General features: G+C 43.1%; 1 long non-coding RNA gene across 3 annotated transcripts in view; it reads right to left on the reverse strand.

Moving 5' to 3' along the window:
- Positions 1-22,769, reverse strand: part of LOC106628356 (uncharacterized) — a 39,868-nt gene that overhangs the window by 15,916 nt on the left and 1,183 nt on the right. For 2 of the 3 annotated variants that reach the window (XR_015774341.1, XR_015774340.1), the window contains exons 2-4: positions 5,783-5,915; positions 4,901-5,054; positions 1-2,570 (exon numbers count right to left, since the gene is read on the reverse strand). This is a non-coding gene — a long non-coding RNA (uncharacterized LOC106628356). The remainder of the gene's footprint in view (positions 2,571-4,900; positions 5,055-5,782; positions 5,916-22,769) is intronic. The other variant, XR_015774342.1, reaches the window with a different exon arrangement.

Genomic DNA, 22,769 nt, shown 5'->3' on the forward strand with positions numbered 1-22,769 from the left:
GAGGCAAATGAGAAATTAATGTGAATTGTCCTTCAGCCTATTAATTCTGCATCCCCTTTGCAGACATTAATTCAAATGCAAAATCTGAGCCTGGGTTTGAGCTTTCCCTGCTCTCCACGCAGTTCATGCACAGGGTTCCTGCGCAGGCACATTTGTTACCTACGTGACAGTCATCCATCATCAGAATTGTAATTGTGAGGGGTGGAAAATTTTCTTCTTGCTACTCGGAAGGAAAAGGGACCTTACAAAGAATTTATAAGCTTCTTCAGCTGAGTTAATTATTCAGGAAAGGGTATTTTTCACTGCAAGGAGCACAGGCGAGCAGATTCCATTCATAGCTCAGATGCTAAACAACTTCAACACCTTTAGTTTTAGTGGCTTATTTTATTAATATTAAGGTGGTGGAGTGAGGGGGTTAGTGTTTTGTGTTTGTTTTTTTTCATTTAATGTTTTTTCCCATTGGGCAGAAAGCTGCTCCCTTTTCGTCACAGCCTGGATAATGAATTGCAGTATACAAAGCCAGTCATACAATACGCAGCAGCAGCAGCGTGGAGCAAGAATCTTTGGGAAGAGTTTCCATAGAAACATTGACGTCCTCCTGGTGAACAGGACACTGAGTTCCTTCAATGGGAGGTATGGGATTTTAAAGGAGCAGTGAGGTGGCAGGAAGCCAAGCCAGCAGAGCTATGACTCTGCATCTCCCAGCAGAATAGGGGGTTGGAGCCGGTGGGAGGGGAAGAAAAAAAAAATTACCCAATTACCCTCACAATATCAAAATGTCAAATTTGATGGTTGCTGCTTGAACAGTACTGTACAGAGCCTGGTAAATAATTAAACTGCTGACCGCAATGTGTGTGAGAACTGGCAGCCAAAAATCATAAATGCTCAAGGCTGTGAACTAGCAGCTTCTAAAAAATCTTGTCAGATTTTGCCACATACTTCATCCCCAGAAGCCTTAAATTCAGCACATATCGGCATGATGCAGGCACAAACTTCCCAGGGACAAGCAAGGTTGCACTCGGCAATGTGCACCCTCCCCTTCCCTGCTTGTCTTGGAATGAGACAAGTGTTTTGCTAATGTTCCAGCTCTGTGTTTTAAATAGCCCTGTGTCTACCCTGCTAAATATCAGCAGAGTAGCCCTGTCTGGAAGAAGACTGTTTCTAGAAGGAAAACAGTCAGAGGAAATGTTTTTGCCAGAAACGCTGGAAATCATAGAAAACAAAAAGGCAGCATGTGAAAGAATTCGCTGCCGAGCGCTCCCCAGTGTTTTTGTTCAGGCTCATAAAATGCTTTGTTTCAGAGCAATTCCCAGATAAGACTAATGAAGGTGACAGAGTCCCTTCTCGGAGAGCGTGTGACTCACCCCAAGGCCCATCTGATGCCAGGTTTGTTGTCCAGAGCCTTCCCCTGGCTGTGGGGGATCTGGCTCTGGAGTGAGTGCTGCTCAGCCTGAGAAAGCCAGCAGCCATCTGACCCACCAGGGTTGCTCGGGTTGCTCTCAGCCCTCATGGTTTCCTGCAGCTTGGACTCTGAGCTGTATATCTCCAGCACAATTCAGATGACTCTCTGGGCTACCTGAATGTATTTCAGTGTCTTATGTGTGCCACTCTCCCAAACAGACTCATAGAATAGCTGGGGCTGGGAAGGACCTTTAACACTCATCCAGTTCCAAACCCCTGCCATGGGCAGGGACACCTTCCACCAGACCAGGTTACTCCAAGCCTCATCCAAGCTGGCCTGGGATACTTCCAGGGACGGGGCAGCCACAGCTTCTCTGGGCAATCCATGCCAGTACACTACCAGCCTCACTGGGAAGAATTTCTTCTTTGTACCTAATTTAACCTGCCCTCTGTCAGCTTTAAAAATACCCAAACCCACACATCTTCTTGAGGTGAGTCACATGAGGTGAGGAGCACCCATTGCAGCTCTTCCACTGTTTCTCTCCAGTGCTGATATCTCAGGGGTGACTTGTTTTTTACCCAGCAAACCCCTGTGGTGTGAGGTTTCCTTTGTGTGGGTGAGCTGTGCTCCACCGGGACAACATGGAGCAAGGAGGGAACTTTGCTCCACGCAGGAGCAAGTGCTGTGGTCTTGAACCAGCCTTGTCCTCTCTGCAAGAGACCTTCTGTTATTCAAAAGTATCTTGCAAGTTTCCACACATCTGCTTCTTGTTCAAATCCCTCCAGAGTGATAATCAAGTAATACAAGGCATCCACAGTTGAATGGGAGCCCCAGGTACCCTGCACCTTCTGTAGTCCGCTCCAGTCTTCAAAGGCCAACCACTGCACTGTGGCTGCTGACCTTAATCCCTGTCCTTTGCAATGCTGAGACACTGTGGCTATTTATACTGCTCTTATTGAAATGCTGAAAACCCTGCTGAAAGCTAAATTATTTCAAATCTGTATGGGTATGATGCCACATGAAGTTCTGGTTTATAATTTCATAGCAAAGACATCCATTTATTCAATGGGCTCCAGGTAGGGAGTGTTTGATACAGGATACGGCATTGATCTATTTACAGAATGTTTGCAAGAAGATAATTTTGGTTCAGCCTGTTCAGCAAGATTCACTGTGGACAGAAAGAGAGAAAAGTCAATGAGTCAGAGGGTCTCAAAGAAATGTCTTGCGTTCCAGGGACTTATTCAGATTGTTTTACAGGATGATGGCATGAATTACTTTGAAAGGAAGAGGGTAAAACAGACGTCCATCTTTCTGAGGAGTACTTAGCTTCATCCATTTGTCCCAGTGTTTAGTTTACCTTGTTTTGAGTATGCAAAAGACTTAGAAGTAAGGACCCATTTAGAATGAGGGATGTTTTACTTGAGCACTTTGTCCTTACAGCTTAGGGGAATTTGAAGGCTCATTATTCTTTCTTGATCAATATCCCTTTATAAGGTGTACAGCTAGCATGACAATGAACTTGATTTGAATATCCAGGTAATCTGGATTTGCATGTGCCAGGAAAAGACTGAAGGCAAACCAGACCCCACACCCAAAATGATAAGACAGGTGAGTCAATGTAGGGCTGTGGACAATGTCTGGAGCTGATCTGGAGGGACAGGGGCTGTGCCTCTGTCTGACAAACCCACAGCACACGGGACTCACATGCTGGCATGAATCTGTGTTCCTACACAGAAAGAGAATTCTCAGTTCTTCTGAATTAGGAAGAAATCCAGGTAGAGCAGGGGGATGCTCTGGTCTGACTGCAGCTGGGCCCTCCAAGCACCTCAGTGTGGTATTTTTGGAAGAGAGAGCAATAAGTGAAATTATCTGCTTGGCTGATATTAAACCGTTACACTACAGAAGTCCTGAATTTCTCTGAATCAAATCTTATCACAGCACTTCTTTTCCCAGAGGTGCTCTCTCTTCTCTTCCACATGACTCACAGAGCTCAGTGCTGTGCTGGGGGAGTTTTTAGGTGAGCCACAGGCACTGCCCTGACCAAGCTGCTCTTGCTCCAGCTGAAAAAATCCTCTTTCAAAGACAATTAAGTTGCACTTAAGTCTTATGAAACCTGATGGCCCCTGATAACCCCTTTGGAGCAGTGCTGAACTGGTGGGCTAACTCCCACCTAATGGAAATGAAGTAATTCCCATTAAGGGCAGATTTATGTCCTGCTGGGAGGACCATGCACCATGCCCAAGGGTCTGCCTTGTTGATTCTGTACTGGCTTATGCTTGGTGGAGAATTCCTACAAATGTCTCTGTGTGCTGCTCAAAATTTGTGTTTGGCTTAAAACAGAAAACAGGCAATTCCCTTTTCATATCTTGTAGTCAAGAGCTGCCAAAGATATGTAGATGTTTATATTCAGGCATTTCTGTTCAAAGGAAGCATTGGTGCCCTCCTTGCTGGCTGAATGGGGAAAGTCTCTGCACCTGAGCCTGTTCCCTTTGGGTGGATCTTCTGAAAACCTGGAGGAGGAACCACAGCCAGCAAACGTTTTGCAAATCCACTACCCAGATGCACTGCTGCTTCTGGACTAGAGCCTGTGCAAACAGCAGGGAAATTGTATTTCCTGTGATACATCATTTGAGCTTTCCATCCAGCAGATCCTGCTTCTTTTTCACATCAGTTCCTCTGCTGAATCTAGGACACGGGAGATGCTCAATCCTGCCTTCTGGCCTCTCCTTCATCAGATTTACAATGTTTTTGTGCTCCAACAGTAATCACAAATTGCTCACATTAAATGCCACACTATTGGAAACTCTTTCCAAAGGGCTCCGAGTCTTTGATCATTCCTTGTAATAGCAGAAAACAAAGTATTTCTTCCAATAATGAAAAATTAATTCCCACTTTATTCTTCAAAATTATGGTGGATTTCTGTGCCTTAGATGTTATACAAGCCCATTGCAGTGGTCATTTGAACACCTAAACTTCCTATAAGCAGCTGAAATTTCCAAAGTGAGGATCCCATTGCTGCAAACGCTGACATGGAGAGTGAGAGCATGTGCTGAAGAATATAAGATTAACAAAAAGAAAGAACAGAATTTTTTAAAGATAAGAATTTGATACCAAAAATTAAGCATGGCCATAACAATTAAAGTCATCTAGTGGCCAATTTTTTCAAAAATAAAAATATTATTATTGATATTAAACTTCAGTAGTAAAATACTGAAAAATTAAAATTAAAATTAATTGTTTTGCTGGTTTTTTTAACTCTATTCTTCAGAAATACATAAAATCTCAAATATTTCCATTGTAGTCTACAAATATTAGGAAAATCAGATCTCATCTGGTGCTACTGTTTTAATGAGAGACTTGCTGAGAGTATCCAACGAAGTGTGTTATTGCTCACACTGCAGCTGAAGGGACAGGACTGAATTTTTTAACAGAGATTTCCTTTTTGCAACTGGTTCATTGTAGTTAGATATACGACAACACAAGCTTTAAGTTAAGTACCTGGCAACAAATCAACAGACTTCACACAGTCATTAAGGATCTCTTTCTGCAGATGCTTTGTACATGTTCTTTTGGCTCTTGATGTCATCCATCATCTCAGGAGCTCCTGAGGCTTCACAGAGTATTTAATGTTGGTAGGATCTCTAGTGAAATTCTATTGAAAAAGCAAATTGGAAAGTAAGCATTTCATCTAAATCTTTGCATATCAAAAGGAAGAAAAAGCACATCCTTTCATTTATCTTACTTTTAGATGGAGCATATGGGCTGAAACATTGAACTTCAGATCTGAATTCCAAAAACTCCAAAGCATTTTGATTTAGCCCATAATAAAATCTGCACTGGGATTTCATAACAATGCTTTTCAATCCACTTCCAAGGGAGGGATAAGATTCTCTGTAAGATGGGTTGCTCTGTTAGATGTTATTGTTTTGGTTTTTTCTTCAAACTTAGTCATCTTTATTCAAGATTTTAAATATATATTTACAGCACAAACAAACCTTCTCAGAATAATTTCTGCAGGCTTTTGATTGCATGCCTCAGAGTGGAAGAACAGGCTATAGGATCTCTATGACAAGAAATAACTGGCTGTGAATTTTGGAAATCCTCTCTGGCATGTGTTCAAGTCAGTATTAATGCAAACCACCCCATGCCAATCTCCTGACTCACCCCAAATGGCAGTTCTCAACACTCACCCCATTGCTGGCCTTCCCTAGGAAGAAAACAAAGCAGCTCCTCCCTTCCTTCCTGAAACTTCACGTGCCCCAACTGCTGCTGGACAGGGGCATCTTCTGTGTTTCCAAGGGTTTAACTTGGGGAGTGAGGCTGTGCCAGCACATCTTGAAGAGGCGTTTGCAGCAGTAAAATAGCAGTAAAATAGCTCACCCATTTCAGGTCTCAGCTCCCCAGTCCCTGGGCACAGAGTGTCCTTCAGCCAGTCCTGGTGGTTTCACGTTCGGGGCATGAAAACCTCTTTGCAGCAAGTGTGTCAAATTCTCCTTGTGCCTCTGGTGCAAATCTATTTGAAGAAAGATATATGTCAATTATAGCATCATGTTGCTTCTAAATTCTGTATCTATTTATAGGACTCGATGGTCTTTTCCAACTCAAGATACTCTATGATTCTATGGTATTTGTGTATTTTATATATTATTTATGTAGTGTATAAATATCCAAGTAACCATTTTCCAGATGCAGGAAACATTTGCGAACTAAAATGCTCTTTAAATACCACAGTTCTGCAGAATCTTGTGTGCTGGAGGAAATCTTGTCCCACACTTGTTTGTGCCAGTTCCAGGAGGTTTTTTATTCCTTGTCCTGCAGGCAAGATGTGAGGAGAGAAAGGCAGAGGCTATGCTGCTCTATGAATTTCTTGACCTCTGACAGTTTTAGTTTTTTTAATAACAGCTTTTTCTAGGAACAGGCTGTGCAGTATAACTTGCCATATAAAATCCTGGATAGATATGGAGCTGGATTTGTGATGCAGTTACTGGTATTTCACTAACCTTTATCTTGACAAGTGGAAATAACACGTAGTGATTCAGGGGAAATTTTTCACTTGCAGAGAAAAATGGTGCCAAAAGAAAGCAAGTGAGCTACAAATTAATAAATAAAAATCTCAATAGCAGGAATCAACCTCCAGCTGGACTTGGCCGCTTCTCTGTGTTTTGGATGCATCAGGGCTGTTGTGATGATACTCTGCGTGGCATGACAGAGCCATGGCTCAGGATCCCATGGGTGACCTCAGCCAGCCTGAGGGCCTCCTCCAGGCTCCCTCCTCTGTTTCTTTCCCCCAGATGAAAACCAAGGCCTCAAGGATTGTCTGCCCCACCATGGGCTGTGGCCTCTCCATGCTGTGCTGTTTCTTCAGCCTTGTGGTTCAATGGGGGTCAGATGCTAAAAGGCTTTTGCTCTGAAAAAAGACTGCTTATACATGGTCCTGTTGATGTGGATATGCAACCATCAACCCTCCAAAACCCCTGGGAGAACCTTTTTTAGAAGGACCTGAGCAAAATACAGCCTCCCTACAAGTTCAGCCTCAGTGGTGGCCCTGGAGGAGAGCTAGTGAGTTATAAGGATCACTGATGTTTTTCCAAGTGAAAACCAGCCTGGCTCACCTCTATTTTGTTTGTTTTATTGTTATTTGTATTGCTCTGATGCCAGATAGCAGATCTCAGTTATTGAGTCCAGGGTTTTATCACCATATAACTGGACAAAGTGCCCACTGAAATGCTTCCAGACTAAATCAGTAGGAGGCAAAAAAGAAAAGGCAAAGTCACTTGCTCACTGCTGTCCCATAATTCGGGGCTGCCCTGTTCCTCACCAAGCACCTTCACTCACCCATGGGTGCATTTTTTCCTGCTGGCCTGCCTTACTCTAAGCTGAGGTTTATAAATAGGCATTACCATTTGTTTTCCAAATAAAAGATCCTCTTGGCACACATATTCTGGGACCTGTCATGCTCCAGGGGGAGCACTTGCTGCCAGCAGGAGCTGCTCAGATCCGAAGCTTTTTATCAAGATCCTGATCTGAGGCATCAGAGAACAAAACATGCAGTGGTGACCCCATGCTATTCACTTTGGCCGTGCCATCCTCCAGTGAGCAGCACACTCTTGTACAATCAGTTCCTCTGTTACATTAAGTCAGGATCTATTCCTGGGCAGGGATGCCATGGAAAATGTCTCCCTGGAGCTGGCCAGGGATAATGTCTCTCTCAAGCCAATGTCTAGCACAAGATAAGCTTCCTACTGCTTGAGATACACATTAGCCTCTCAAGGCCTTTCCAACACCGTGGGTGCTGCTGGTGCCAGGAGCAGTCATACCCACCACTGCACCTGCTAAGCAGAAGAGATCCCACGGAGTTCAACAAAATATCAGCGCCTGTATCCATGTATCAACTGAAGCAGAATAATTCCCAGATCCAGAGAGAAAAGCACAAACAAAGAGAACCTAGATGTCAAAGAGACAAAAGCTGGCTGGGAGATGAATGCAGAAAAGCTCTGCCCAAGGTCTGAGGTTTAAAGAGAGCTGAGTAGGATGGGACTTGGCATAGATGGAAGCTATTAGGAACAGCAGAAAATAACAGAATATACAGATAGTGAGAGGGGAAAACAGGTGTAAGAGAAGGCTGGGAGGAAAGCAGGTAAAGGGGTGTAAATTTTGGCTTGTGTGTACCAGTACAACAGCTACAACCCTGCAAGATGTGGTCTAGCATGGGAAAAGTCTCACAGTTCCAGAAGATCCCTGCAGGAAGCAAAGCTGCTCAGCTGTTCTAGGGGGACAGAAGTGGTGGTGATGCTGAGAATGGGTACTCCTGCTCTCCTGCTGCTCTGAGGCTTTGTCCTGGCCCAAGAGCTGGAAGCAGTTTCTCTGGCTTTCTCCTGGGAGGTTTAGTGGGGGTTTTGTTTGTTTGTTTTATTTTTTCTTTTTATTATTATTGTTGTTGTTTTGAGGGGGTTTGGGTGGTTTTTGTTGTCATTTTTTTAGGCAGATTCCAGATGAGTTCTGCAGTGGCAGCTCTAACTCCTGCCTCAAGTTCCAGGGGCTCTCCAAGCACCCCAGCACTTGCTGAGAATGACCCTAAAACTGAACTAAGCCTATGCCAAGTGCCAACTCTGTGGCTCACTGTGGGGCTCACCATGACAGAGGTGTTGGTGAATCTCTGCTGGTCTGACCCACCATGGTTGGGGTATCCCAGGCTGGCATCTCCACCCAGGACCAGCCTTCACCACCCAACAGCAGCACAGCAGGTGGGCAGAGGGGTGAGGGTTTGTTTGCACTGATCTCAGCTCACATCTTGGTTTGGGAAGACATGCCTGGCATTCTGGTCAGTGATGACTGAACCTTGAAGTAAATAATCAGCCATTCTGGAGGGCTGTACCTATGTATTAGGACAATTATTGCTTTCTTCCAGCCTCAGCTGTGTAAAAATGCATTGCTTCTCTTTATGAGAAATTCTTATCTCCATCTATCAGTCATCTTGTCTCAGTGGAGATAAAAATCCCTGTCATCAGAAAATGAGAAAATTATCAATATGTAGAGTGTGTGTGAAAAATAGGAGCTCTTTCTCCATTTGGGAGAATGAATCTTGGTTGTAATGTCTTATAAATGTTAGCAGCTTCTCAGACATTCAAAAATGTTAATGATCCTGAGGCACCAAAATAGCTCGCCTTGGAGTTCTCCCTATTAAAAACATTGTCTCACCCTCTGCAGCCATCTCCAAGTCTCTGGGAGCTGAGTGATCCTATACATCACTTTGTGCATTCAGGAAGCAGAGGCAGGATTAGTACATTCATGCAAACACAACAGGCTCCAGTGATTGCCTGTGTATCCAGCTCTGGTGCCTGAGATCAACTTAATAAATACTATCAGCTTCCACCAAGTGTAGCCATAGAAAAAAAATCTGTCAATAGTTGTAACTTTGAATAGAAATCCTTGAGTAAAGGAAATCTCTCTTCTTCAGATTTGCACTGGCCTTGTTACACTGCCTTGGAGAGAGAGAAGGGACCACAGAGGTAACTGCCCCAAGTGTTACAGCTGGGCTATGAGGGGGTCCCATCAATCCCAGGGATTATTCCCCACCCCTCCCCATCACAGGGGTGTCTGAGCCAGTCTGGGGTTCCTCTTACCCTGAAGAGCAGCCACTGACTCCACCTGCTGCTCCTCCAGGGGAAGGGGGGCATTCAGGTGAGTGAACTCAGCCTGCCATCCTCCTCTCCTAGAGCCACCCATCCATCCCCGTGCTGCCCAGGGTCTTGTGCTGTTGTTGCTGCCTTCAAACGAGTTGATTTTGGATTCAGCTCCCCATGGGAAACCTGCAAACAGCTCCTTCCCCCTCAGGCTATCTCAGACTCCAGCAGAGCCCCAGCTCCTGTGGCTGCACACAACTCTGTCCCACTGCTTTGGGCTGTCACTCATGAACATGTTCCTTCAGATTCTTCAGCTCCAAGGCAGCCTGAAGCAGCCAAGGCTGCCACATGCCACCACATCCCCAGGCATGTAGAAGAGTGGTTTAATTCAGATCCAAGCTTTATTAAGGCTACCTGGAACCACAGGTTTGAGTCCTGGCTCCACTGAAGCTGAGTGGGGGCTCAAGTGGAAAAATGCTGCAGAACTTGCTACTTTTCCAGGCACTCCTGTGCTAGTACTCACACCTGAATCTGTTCTGCTATTTTCCTTTTCAAATATCTGTCCCTTTTGCTTTTATGAGTCATCAGCTGTTTTATTTTCCTACCAGATTAGATTGTTCCTCTCACTGTAGCTTTGGGCTTTTGCAGCTGGATGGGACCCAGGAGACCTGAGCACAGAGCATCAGGACAGAAGACATGGTAGAACACAAAAAGGGCAGCTGGTGCTCAACAGATGCCACAAGTCACTTAAAATGTCTTTTGTTTCTTAGCTATTGTTTGGCTAAACGTGGTACCTGAAGCTTGAACAATAGGCAGAAGCAGGGTATTGCACTGAGGGGCTGATGGGGTGCACTGATGGAGTGCAAGGTGGGGTTTCAGTGTGTGTGGTCAGAAGCAGCACATTTGCCTAGAAAGTCCTTCCAGGCAGCCCATTAACTGAGCTCCCAAGGAGCCACACAAACAATGTTTATTGCATTTCTTTGAGTCCACACTGGGGGAATTTTTTTAAACAATTTGGTGCAGGGAAAAATCAATGTTGGCAGGGATTTGGGTTGCAGCCACGAGTAGATGGAGCTGTGGGAGGGCTGCTCCTGGAGAGAGGTCCAGGCCACCCACACTGGGCTCTTCCTCCTGCACCAAGGTGTGCTGGGCCCTGAGGAGAGGTTTCCAAACCTTCTTTGAGTCAGGTAGGTTATTTCTGGGATGCTCAAACTGGATGCAAGTGTCCCACTGCCCAGCTCACAGATCAATGTCCCCATAACCTGCTGAGACCCCCATTCCACCCCATCTGGGCATTGTGTTGTTATCCCTCCTCAGAGAGCAGAGGATAAGAGACAGGGTGCTTTCAGACACTTTAGCAACTGCTTTCTCAAAGCTTGTGGTGCTGCTCCAAAGGGAGTTACTCTTTGCATACACCAGTCCAGAGCTTTTTGGATGCACCAAGTGAATGAAATGTAAATTCCTTCTTTTTTCCCCCATTAAGTTCCTCTGTTCTGAAGCTGAATTGAGTTTTCTGAGCTAATTGTCCTTCCCATTCCAAACAAACAATGTCTTTGAAAAACTGCCTGTACTTTTATACACCCAACATCTGGTTTTGGTAAAAATTCTGTACCTTTTTAAATACTACTTGCAGCCTAGATAGAAGGGAGGGTGATATTTAGTAGATGATCTTTGCCCTCATTTTTTAACAAAAAAACCCATCCATTAACTCTGCTGCTGGCAATTGAGAAAGCAGTTGGGCTGAACTTTTAAGCGAACAAACACTTATGGATCTATTTATACTTGCCCTGAAGCAGACTACCATAGGTGGAAATGCTGTAATTATTTCCTCTCCCTGGTTTCCACTGTCCTATAAAGATCCCCTGGAGCAGCTTGTTAACAAGTTACTGCTGCACATGGTGAAATTAGAATCAAGTCCTTATTAACAACCAAACCAAATTGACTAAAAATTACTAAAATTGGCAGTAGCAAAGGTGAGAGGAGCTGCTTTGAGACAGCTTTTGCTTCTTAGCCCCATCTATCTAAGAAGGCTGAGAATTACAAATTACGAATGTGGCTGGCACTTGAGTGGGGACAGGGACCTGATAGGGAGTGAGGGGGAGAGGCAACATCAGTTTTTCCTGTATTACTTTTTCCACCACTGCATGTTTCCAAATTAATTCCTCTCCCTAAAGAGTCCCTCTCCTTTGTTATCTTCCCACTCTTCTCCCAACCTCTTCTCCCTTGGTTTATTTCTCAGAGCAGATGACCTCCTCTGCTCACCATCCAGGTTAACTCTAGTTTCAGTATCAAAGATCTTTTAGGCTGAAAACAGCTTTTAGTGGGCCCATGTTAAAACCCAGAAGTGTCTGGTCACCAGATAAGCAGCTGCTCCTCAGTCAGAGCTATCCATGTGCTGGTACTCCCAGTTACATGGTCTCAAGCCATTGTGCTTCATCACAACTCAGGAGGATTGTGAACTCAGTTACAGTTGATTGTGGACCACATGGGAGAAGCTGAAGAAATGGGGGAAAAAAAGTCATTAATATTAATCCAGGCAGCCTGCTCTTTAGAGACTTTTTGTTTTCATGGAAAAATTTTTGTGTGTTTTGAAGTGACATTGTTACCTCGTTCATTAGGAAATGGCCAGTGGTGATATTTACTCCTTCTGTGGTACAGAGTCCAAATGACTGGGTTATGAAAATAAGCCTTATACTGTTCAGAAGTATGAAATGTGGCTCTTCAGCTCCAAGCATGAAGTAATGATGCTTCTGGAGCAAGAGTATGGATGTGCTACAAATCCTGGTGCTGTGAACTTCTGCCTCTCCTGCAGGACAAGGGAACAGAACCCTGAGCTGTGAACAGGTAGAGGGTCTGGAGTAGCCTGGATGGAGTCAGGTGTGCTCTGCATTTTAGTGATGCCCTAAATGTCCAAGAGCATCTTTACTATGGGAAGATCTTTTTAAAAAGCATTTTTCCTTTGTGCAACCTACTCTGGATAAGCCAGCATTAGCAGGGGGCTGGATCAAGCATCTCCAGAGGTCCCTTCCAACCCTAACCATTCCATGATCCTATGATGATATTAGGAAAAATTTCTTCACCTAAAGGGCTGCCAAGAATTGGAGCAGGCTGCCCAGGACAGTGATGGAGTCACCATCCCTGTAGGTATCTAAAAGACTTGCAGGGGTGGCATTTGGGGGCATGGTTTAATCGTGGGCTTGGCAGTTCTGGTTTATAGCTGGACTCAATCTTATAGATCTTTTCCATCCTAAAGGATCCTGGGATAAGATTCCGCATCCATGGCAGACTGGGTGGGGAGGGAACAGAGAACTGGCTGTGGGGAAGGCTACAATGAGTCCCTAAGGTGAGAGTCTTAGCAGAGATTACAAAATCCTCACTTCATTAAAGGAGTGAATAGCCTTCCTTGATAGCAGGAGATGCAGGTACCAATTCAGTGCCATTGTACAGCAATATCCTTTGGAAGATTTGCCAGATGGATGGCAGCAAGACTTTTTGACTTTTTTTCTCAACCAGCCATATCATCATCCATCAGTCACTTTGGGCTGACATTGCAGAGCATGGCTGTCTCCTTTTTGCCTTGCTCCTGTTTATTTCTAGCAGACTTATTTATATCTGGAACTGATATAAGTGGCACGATTTCTTTGTTTCATTAAAAGATTCCTTGATCTAAACTTTAAAAGATTTGTCTTCAGAGAGATCAAAGTCAACCCAGTGTATGTCTGGCACCCCTGAGTTTTTCTTACATCCCAGTCTTCAGGTAAACCTGGAAAAGACATTTCGTGGCAGAGTAGTAAGCTACAGTGACTAGGTTAAAGTGGAGCTGGCCATGAATTCTTGGGTACTAATATATGCCTATCATCCAGGCTTCTTAATTATTATTTTCCAAGAGGCAAAACAGTGTTGACAGAGCTGGCACTGTCAGATACAAGTCAAGGTAAAACCCAGTGCCAACAGCAGGCATGGAAAATTACATCCTACTGCCCAGCAACTCATAGTCAAGCAAGTAAAATATAATTTACACAGCTGAGCAGAGGCATTGTCAGGGTGCTAACTTAGGAGCCAAGCACTCCTAAACCCCATCTGTGATGACCTGTTCCTTACTCCTGGGAAAACTGCAGGCAGACAGCTCCCTAAAATAGACTATTAATACTGGGTACCTTATTTATTAATTTTGGGGTGTGAATCTTTATGTCCCCTGATTTCTAAACAAACAGTGGCATGCTGTGATTAGGGCAGAGCTGTCTTATTCCTTCCTCTTGCTGTGGAAGGCAATTTTTTCCCAGCTGATCTCAACTATTCCAGGAATCAGTAGGTCTCAGTGCCCACCCAAACCTCTCTGCCTATTACCTGCCAGTGCCATGGAAAGGACAGGGTGTTTGTGGGCACTTTGAAGGAGCAAAGCTGAACAGAATTGCTGAGTGCTATTGTGGAGGGTTGGAGGACATCCTGGATATGAATCATCTTGCTCTTTCTGACCTACTGTCCTAATTGAAACTCATTTATTCCTCAGATGCTTGTCACTGCCCCGGTTGTACCTTTTCACAATGAAACAGCAGCCTGGAGCTGCAGGTGTTTGTCCCACTCCTTCATTATGTGACAAATTAGAGGAGATTTAGTAAACAGACATGCTGAATCATGGATCCTCCCCGAACATGACCCCAAATCTCCACGGATCCTCCCCAGCCTGCCCTTCTGTTTTGTTGTTTTCTGTGGCAGGGTCAAGCCAGGACATGGCTTTCCCATTAACTATATGAATTTTACTGCTGTGCATGTTCCAGTAAAATCAAAGGCCTAAGAAAAGGGATTACGTGGAAGCTCTTTTTTGTCAGGGCCTTTACACTCATTAGTTACAGTTTAAATCACAAGCTGCAGGGCGGGACCAGCAGAGTTGCTCCTGTTCGGCTGTGCAGGTGTTGCTGCTTCTTCAGGAACCTCCATCGCTTTGTGGATCAGGGATGACAGATGTCCCAGCCTCTTTTTTCCAACACATTTAAGAAGCACGTTCTTCTCTGACCATCTTGTATCTCCGTTTGTTAAAGGGAGGACTGATTGCCTGCTCCAAGACACCCACAGTGACAGTCTGTCCATCCTCATCCCTTCGAAGAATTTCCATCTAAGGGCTTATCTTTGCTGCAGAAAGAGCTAGGACTTCCAGCCAAGAGTGCTCTGCTCCCTGCTCTGTCCACACTCCTCCTGGCAGGGCAACAGTAAATGGCAGCTGAGTAACCCACCAGTTGCTGTAGATGAAGAGGTTAAGTGCTGGAGTGGCTGCAGACATTGAATCCATCGCCCCCCTCAGCAAATCCCCTGGTGTCTCCCTGGAGTCTTCCCAGTGATGCTCTTCCTTGTTATGTAGGCACTTCCCCCATCCAGCTGAACTGGGGACATTAACAATTAATTGGATGCCACTTGGGCAGGCTGCTGTCAAACACTTAGCAAGAACAATCTGGACAGGAATATTTGGCTTCCAATATGTTCCATATTTCCAATATGTTTGGAATATTCCAAACATAATTCTGTCAATGTAAGTGAGAGAGAGCTGTCAAATGCACCTTGGGCTGAGAGTAACTACCAACACTAACCTGTCTGAGGAAGCCATGGATGCTTTTATGTATTTCACTCTTATCTTTAAAGGGTTCAGACAGCATTTTTTAAAATCTCAGAATGTGTTACTTTCTTCACCATTAGAGATTCCTTTCTTTTCCCCATTACATCTTTTAAATGTGGCTTTATTTTGCAAAGGTTCAGCCTTTGTGCTGATCAACCAGAAGAGATCCTTAACTCTGTCTGGATTCTGACCCAGCTTTAGATCAGCTCTGAAATTTAGATTTGCTCCTCCTTACCATATTTATGGTGTTTTTTTAAAATTAGTTTTATTCTTAAGGACTTGTCTCTGGAAACACATTTCAATTAAATTTCTTCTTATTCTACAGAAGGAAGATCTTGGAGAAAATATTATCAAACTCAGAAGAGAATTTCCAGGGAGCACATCTCCTGGTGTGAAGGAACAATTGCATTATTATCTCTCTGGAGCTGGAGATAAATGGGATTTATCCTCTTTGAGGCAAAGAATTTATCAGGCAACAAAGTTACAATTCCTGGTAAGGAACAAGGTTGGACTGTGCAGCAACAAGTGCTTCTGGAGAATGTAAGCCCGACACTTGTGCTGAAGTTACTCTTTATTTTCTGATATGAAACCAGTCCCATTTACATAGGAAACAAATTTCAGCCTCTTCCTTACTCGGCTTTCAACAGCTGCTCATGCAATAAATAGTTCAGCCAGCCAGAAAGGAGATGTTCATAGATAACTGGAAACAATACCAATTTCTGCCACTTCCATGACTGGTTTCACTTCCAGATCCTCCAGCTCAGGGCTGGCATCTTTTGCAAATCCTCATAGGTCGGAGGGTTTGCAAAAGATCTTTTTTGCTGTAATTCATTTAGGTCATAGCCCTTCTTCTGCTCTTTCTTTTCACTACCTGAGGGAGTGTTGAAACAGAGATCATCCAAGGCACAAGTGCTGGTTTGACTTACTGCCACAGTCAGCTAAATCTGAGCTCTCTTCCCAGTATCCATGGCTCAGTTCACCTCGGGTCTCTGGCATTGCCTCTTACAATTGCCCTTATTACACTTAAATTTCAAAACCTGAGAATTCTTCTGGTTTTAAGCATAATCACACAGTTATACCTCCAAATGAGTAAGAGGTTATTTTCGAGATTTAAAAAAATCCATTTAAAATACTTAGGTCTGCATTATCTTGGTCATGTATGCAGGTACTTTTAATAAAAGTCTGTTCCGAGCAGTGTCAGGTGTGTTTGCAGCCTTGGGTTAGACTGAAATGAAATTGTGAGAATTTATGGAAAAGCTCTTTGTGAGAAAACATCCTCACTATGTAGCCTTAGAAACTAGAGAGTTAGAGTTGGAGCTCAGAGAATGGCTATGAATATGGAGAGCCAGGAGTTGGAATAATCACAAGGGAGGCAACTGCAGCAGCCAGGATGAAAGATGAGGGTTTCAGCAGGAAATTGATCAAGATAACAAAGCAGGGGGAAGATGTCTTGTGACAGCAGCTGGATTTGTAGCATCTAGCCTCAAATAGGATCATGAAACATAAGTTTGCTTGGAGGAGGAAAAAATCAATCAGGAGATTTCACATAGGATTGTGAGACTATAGAAAGCTCCAAGGCTCCCTGGAACACTGCACCATTTACCCTAATCGGGGGGTGAGTCAGCACTCAATTATGCTCAGGCAATTTTATATTCAGTTTTTTATGCGTTGGCGACAAAGCAATTTAGATAATATGGTCACACAGTAGAATCACTTTCTTTACAAATCTGAGTTCCATTAGCTACAATAAAAAGTATGTCACTCTGAGTGCTCATTTCCCAGCATGCAAGATAATCGTCATGTGGGATCAAGAAAAAAATCTCTTCTTCCCATTTCCAAACTCAGTGTAATTGTGTGACATGGCTGTTTTATCCCTGCTTCTGCAGATCTTTGTTACAGCTGCTCTTGAGACTGCACAGATCCACTGCTGTGTGCAGGAGCTATCTGAAGTCTTTGCATAAATAATAGCACATGAGATAATGGCTCCTACTGGGTTCTGTGTTCTAGAGAAAACATTCTGTTCTAATGAAGTGGGTCATATATATGTAGGTATATATGGGGGTGATCTATCCATTACGGGGTAAAGAGCTGTGACCTGTGAAACAGAAGAATCTCTGTGAAATTGTGTTATTGACAAGTCCCAGGAGCACTGTCCTGGGGGACTTCAAGGTGTGGTTTTATGCAGCATTTTGACATCAGTTCGGGAACGATGTTAAGCTAATATGACTTTTTGCTTAATCTTTTAAGGCACTTATGTTGGGAATTACTCTTTTAGGAATCAGAAGTTGGAGAGGAAATTAGTGATTTACTATTTGGACTGAGTCTCCCATGAACTTCTCCTTACATGAACAGGATGCACAAACTGTGTAAAATCCATTTGGTATGTCTCAGAAGCAAACACACAGTTTGAATCTTCATTCCCTTCCATTGCTCCTGTCTCTGTGACTCAATGGACTTTAATAGGAGCTGAGTAAGGACCAGATCTGTAGCACAGCAAGCTTAAAGAGAAATTTCCATTGCCTTTTTCCCCCTATGGATAATACCCTTAAAGATTCAGGGTCAAACCTTCAGCTGTCATATCCAGACATCTTTCCACTCAACTAGCTCTTCATATCTGCACTAATACTAGGTCCCTGTTTAGCTGAAAAGAAACACCCTTGTTGGCTTTTGTTTGGTTTCCTTTTAAATTAAGATAGTTTTAATGATCTTCTTGTGAAGACGATTTTCAGACTTAACAAGACTCATTTGAACTCATTTACTTTGAAGTCACTATCACTCACACAGTCATAGCGTGATAGCACAGCAGGTTAACGCAGCACTTCTCAAATCAGACAGCCTCCAGACCTAGCATCAACACCTCTAACCAGTGCCTTTCCTAAAGGTGATATTCTGCCTGCCACCTGGTAGTCACTAATTAAACTCTCCAAGTCCTGGGCTCAGAATAAAACAGTTACTGATAGGAATAGTATGCAGAAAGGCATATGAAACCCAGTCAACAGCCACATGCTCCAGAAAAAAGGGGTTGCCTGAAAGCTTAAAATATAGATGGCTTCCTACTGAGCTGCACTGTTCTTGATTGTTTTAAGTTCTTAGGCAAGAACCAAGGGAGATCTTCTGGGGATGTTAAAATTATATTTTCTTCTGGGTTTTATTGCAAAAAATTGAGGCACCTTCCAGTCCTGATAATAAATTGACAGTGCAGGGAAACATCCTTCCTCTCCTTCTCATTCAAGGTGCATCTACATCGCTTTGTTGAAGAACTAGAAAATAGTGAAGGCTTCACTGATCCTTCCTAAGTAAACAAAAAGCATTGCTGGGAGAGCCAAAGAGTGCAGATTTGGCTTACAGAACACTGTGGTTAGTCAGGAAAGGTGGTATTGGTTGGATCTCTGCCTAAATAAAGTTGAGTTTCCATTTATTTCAAAAAGAGACCACTGGTATTTTTTTTACCCTAGCTGATGATAATCAGAATGTCAAAAAAGTAGCAGAATTTTTGTGTTTATTGGACTGTTATGGTAAACAGTCATACCCGATTCCTCATTCTTTCAGTTTAAATGGACTGAATAAAAGCTACTTCTTTGTACCGACTTTTTCCCCATTCATTATCTATTTTTTTCACATTCAGTATCTCTCTTGAATAAGACTGAATGGTTTTCTTGGAATTCCTTTTTCAGGAAAATAAAGATTTACTTGCCTTCCTGGAAAATGCTAAGTACACGAAATTATTAAGTAAATTCCTAGTGAGATGTTTTCAAGCTACCTTCATCTATTCAGAAACTGAAAGGACAAAAGATCAGCCCTTCATCTTCAGTGTTTATTTTTGATCCCCCTGAAAGTATTGACAATTTAAAAAGCAGCTTTCTGTCTCTTTAGAACTGTTTATGAATCACTGTTTGGAATGAGCATAATAAAGCACTTAAAGCTGATTAACTTAGAAGTTCCATGGCTATCAGCTATCATGGCTGTCAGGTCCTCACCCCATAATTTTATCTATTAACAGATACTGCACAGCTAACTGACAAACTGGCAGGATCCCAGCACAAAGGTGAACTCGAGGAAAAAATTATATTGGATTTTAATAAAAATTTCTTCAAAGGTCAACCTCTTTAATGTATTAAATCAATCTTCCTTCTTCAGCCCATTTATTCACAGCTGTAGGAAATTCTGATGCTCATAAAATATTTCCCATTCCTCCCCTTCCTGTTACAGTTTCTACCTACTTCTGACCGTTACTTTTCACAGCAGTTTTAGATTACTTACTCCTCATTTCATTCTTTTTTACTGGCCTTCTCAGAATCTGTACCCCATTCTGAAAATGTCGCTTATCAGGCTTATCTTCAGGAACAGATCCTACCTTATACCATCTTCTGACAAAACAACAACCCACATTTTCACTTGAAGTTTCATCTTTGAAGGTGGATGAAACTTTGGGAAGAAACAACTTTGGTGCAAAATCTTTATTTCTCCTGGTTTTGTTTCTCCTTATCCAGCAACTGCTTTCTGTTCTTGATTGACTTTTTCCAGGTAATCTATATTATTGGTAGCATTCCACTTAAGAGGGACTGATGTCCTTGTGAGCTCTGAGCTCTAATCTCCTGCAGATCAGTTCCTTCTACTGTTGGCCTAGAAAAATTGCATATATAGAGAGAAAAATTACATATATATGCACATATATACTCATATAGAGAATTGTTTTTTTTATTAAGATGAGTAACTAATATCTAAGTACCAACTTAGAAGGTTTTTTTTCAGTATACTCCCTACAAAAAGCTGTAGATACACAGATTTGGAACCTGCCCTTCAGTCTATGGCATTCAAGCTCCAGCTCTTGGTAGCCAACTTTCTAAAATATTGGCATCACCAGAGACACTAACATCACACACACTGGAACAGCAGAGCAAGTCCTGTTGCTGGTGTTTTGGATTTGCTTTCCCAGCTCTGGTGTTCTGGATTTGCTTTCCCAGGTAAGCTGTGGGGCAGACCAGACCCAGAGCATCCCACAGGAATTGATACCCAAAATTCCAGGGTTTCCAGGATGGGGTGATCAATGCTGGGCTGTTCTCAGCCCATCAGTACTGCACCCTCTGTCCTCCATTCTCTCCCTTTAACTGCAACATTTCCCTCCTTCCTCTTCAAGGGCTGTTCTTCCCCCTCTGTCACAACTGTACCTCTGCCCAAACCAACAGACACTGCCAGGTCCTCCTGCCTCCATCCCTTCCCTGCATGTTCCCAGGACCCAACTCCCACTCTTCAGCCCCCTGAGCAGCAGAGGGCCAAGCCCAGGCACAGGAGATTGCACAGAGTCATGGCACACATTCTGCCATGTGCACTTCCTTGGCAGCTTGAGCTGTGCCAGCCACTGCCTGACAGCTGCTCTCCATTGCTGGGAACCAACACGTACACCTTCACAGGATTACAGACAAGACTGGGGCTCTCCTAGAAGGTGACCTGGCTGTTTTGCCTGAATTCTGCTCCTGCTTATTTCTTACTCCATTGAAATGTCACTTACAAGGTGATTTAGTGGTTTCCCACCTCAAAAAACCTTTGTGGTCAGAGAGCTCCTGGTACTGGGCAACACCTGATAGGTCCAGACCCCCCTTCTAATCAGTATTTACAGAGAAATCACTGCTGGTAAAGTGAAATGAAAGAGAATGTACATTCCATTTCAAACTCAGTGCTAAGAAATCTGCTGGAGAGCCGCCAGGCCTGGTTGCTCACACTGATAGATGGTGGGGAAAAGGAACACATGTTAAAATCAGCAAATGGATAAAATCAGGCTAGAGAGTGATGAATACAATGGGGAAAGCTTTCCATTTTTTCAAGATCAAAGCCCAGTCTCCCACGCTAAAGGGAGAATTGTTATCCTAAATAAGAAAATGTTAAAAAAGAGTCTGCACTCTGTTGAGGAATGTATAATACAAAACTCCATGTCCACCGTCAGGATAAATCTTATATATTCTATACAGCAACATTCATTTAGCAGAGAAAACGATTCTATGAAAAGCATGGGTGGTAGAAATTCTGAGCCTGTCTTCCTGCAGCTTTAAAATTCTTGTCCTCGTTGACATAATTAGTAAAAAATGTCTTGGTTATATATGATTGCTTTAAACAATTTTTAAGATTAACAAACAGTATTTTGGATTTGGACACAGTGTTGATCAATAAGCAATACTAATTTAGATTTTTAAAGAGTGCTAGTTATTATTTGAGGAATCAGATTTAGCTTTCTTTAGCAGAAAAGAAGGTCTCTTTGTCAAGTCTGTGCAGTCTCGGCAAGGTTTTATGGTAATGTAGTTGTTCTACAATGCAGAGATCTTAGAGATTATTCTGCAGAGACTATGGAAATTGTAGTTCAGCTGCTGATGGCTGTCTGCTGGCCAGCATTGCAGGATCTGGCTATGAGCAGGGCATGAGATCAAACCCTTCTTATTTAATATAGATTAAGAAAGTCTTCCTACTTCTAATCTCATTCCTGCCTCCTTCCCTGCTCTGAAATACTTGTGTTGATTTGCTCTGCTGGGGAGAAGACTTGTCAAGGTCTGTCAGAAGAGATGAGAATATATAGTTTTTCTTTTCTTTTAAGATTAATCTTCCAGCTGAATAGAACTGGCAACATGAGCAAAATTTTGCTGCTGGGGTTATTTTGTATTGATTGCATTTTTAAAGATTTTTCTAGCAGGCAGACATTCTGTTATTGCTGTATATTAATCAAAGGGGCTGAAAAATACTGCAGGCCCTAATCTGACCCTTGTGGATCAAAAAGCCAGTTGAGGTTTTAAGAATACAAATGATCCTGGATTAAACTCTGGGTTTAGGTGTTAACAATTTAACACTACTACAGTTTGGCCACCTACCTCTGACATGCTGTGTATGGACTACACTGTGATCACTGCAGTTTAAAAGCTATTTCTTCAGACAAACAAGGATAAATTGAAACTTTCACTGGAACTCTAGAAGTGGGGTTGATCCTCAAAGGTTACTCCTGGGCCAATGACCCATCATTAATACTTAGAATCATAGAATGGTTTGGGGTGAGAGGGACATAAAAATTGGTCTAGTTGCATTTAACACTAAATTTTTCTAAAGCATGGACTGACTGCATGAGAAGTTTCCTTTCCATCAGCCCCAGAAAGGCACATCCCGATTTTTACAGCTTTAAAGGATCCCATGACTGCCTTGATTACCAATGTCTTAGCTCTGTACATTTAATTCATGCTTCTAATACTTATCATGTAACACTAAAGCCATTTAAAAGAAAGTCTCTGCTTTTAAAACCTGGCTTTTTTTAGCAGCTCAGCAGCAGTTTCTGGGTTTGTAAAGCTCCTCATGAAATCTCACCTGAAAACAGTGATCTGAGGCAGTGTGCTGTTTCTCCCACTTCAAAGGGAAATCTGCTGCTGCCACCCCAGAACTGAGCACAGCGAGAGCTGAACCATCACTGGTAACTGATGTCACCTGCCAGCGTGTGTTTGTTGTTCCACGGAGACTCCTGAGCTCTAATATCAAAACCAAACCAAACCAAAACAACCCCCTCTATTTGTCTTTTCACCTTCTCTGTTCAGGGAGTTGTTTCACTTTGTCTCTTTTTGATCAAAACAAATACCCAGGACTCTCTTTCACATTCCCAGAGATGCTA

The sequence above is a fragment of the Pseudopodoces humilis genome, chromosome 21, assembly GCF_049639895.1.
Source record: "Pseudopodoces humilis isolate 2021_Gansu_Grassland_sample_001 chromosome 21, ASM4963989v1, whole genome shotgun sequence".
NCBI classification, from domain to species: Eukaryota; Metazoa; Chordata; class Aves; order Passeriformes; family Paridae; genus Pseudopodoces; species Pseudopodoces humilis.